Source organism: Nematolebias whitei, chromosome 12 (assembly GCF_014905685.2).
Source record: "Nematolebias whitei isolate Nwh7 chromosome 12, NemWhi1, whole genome shotgun sequence".
NCBI classification, from domain to species: domain Eukaryota; kingdom Metazoa; phylum Chordata; class Actinopteri; order Cyprinodontiformes; family Rivulidae; genus Nematolebias; species Nematolebias whitei.
In genome coordinates this window covers 3,024,305-3,025,785 of record NC_056509.1, presented here as the reverse complement: position 1 = coordinate 3,025,785, position 1,481 = coordinate 3,024,305, and positions in this window count along the sequence as shown.

The following is a 1,481-nucleotide window of genomic DNA, read 5'->3' as shown; positions in this document are numbered from 1 at the left end:
GGATCATCCAACTTCTGAAGTTGGATGATCCTGCAATTAACTCGATGATACTGTATCTGACTGATTCAGACAAATACACTCCATCGAAAGTCAAACTGGATTCCGATCCAGACCTAAAAGTCCTCTTTCAGCTGCGCAAACAGTTAAAACTACTCAAGGACAACCTAACTTTAGCTCATGGAGCGACGTCCTCACCCGTGTTCGCGGTCTCCCATGACCGAAGGGGGGTGACGCCAGTTAGGATAATGCTACCAGACGCGATAACATGATCAAATCTGACATTCAGAGTGAGTGGCGCACCGAAACGTCGTTTTCTAGTTGCTTAATCACTGCTTTTGTCAATGTTGAAACGTTGTTTTACTGATTGCTTAGTCACTGTTTTTGTCGATGTTGAGACATCGTTTAATTGGTTTTTGGTATTGTTTCTGAACACCCCAAGCAAGAATGAATTTTGTTGTGTAGTTAAGTTAGAGACTAAGAGGCCTTTAACCATGCCAACATGCAGTTCATTCGTTAATTGCAATCTTTGCGGAGTCAATGTATATTATTGCTACCTTAAGTACCATAATCTACATTGATCTCACAACGCTTAAGCCGAACCTACTCGAACAATTCTATTCGGGGGGATAGCTAATTCTTTTTGATGAGTCTCGCCATAGACTTCCAAAAACATTTATGGGAAACCAAACACCCAATCTCAAGTCGTTCGTCTAAAAGACAACAGACAATTGAACCAAACTATATTTTGCCATGTAAAGCTAACTTAAACCAAGTTAGAAATGGAATAATAGTTTGGAACCCTTTCCTATAGGTATAAACCCCTGTAGTTACCCTTTTCAGCATGTTCCACCCCTTAACTGGTAGTTGTAGCTGTTCCCAATCATAATAGCTTACACACCAGGTGCATATAGTTTAAGGCCTTATGTAAATTCCCCTTCATAAGCCCACCTTAAACCACATAATTGCATGACACATTTGAACCAGAACGGCACAGACTGGACATCCACCCAGCGACGACCTTCGCTGGAGGCGACCTGCAATCCTGACGTTGGTCTCCACTCTTCATCCAGTGGCCGCATCTTCAGTTCAATCCAAGGGAACCCCTCTGTATGCTGATCAATCAACACTTCCAATCGTTGTGGATTTACCGTTGTGGATTATATGACTTTTTCCAATGGATTACAGACTCTGTTTCCAAGGGGTTAAAGCATTGCTACAATGGAATTACCGACGACGTTATGGAATTATAATCAACACAATGGAATTACCAAGAACATTGTGGGATTACTTTTGACTTTTGTTTTCCTTGCTGGATTACATCAAGCTCAAGGACATTTTGAAGGCGTAAGTTCATGTTTGGAATTCATCCCCATGGACAGGCGATGATTTCCAAAGGGGGGACTGTAGTGAACTTGACCTGATGTCAAAACTGTCATTTCATTGATTTGAATCCAGAAATACAGGTTGACTCATCCTGAGAC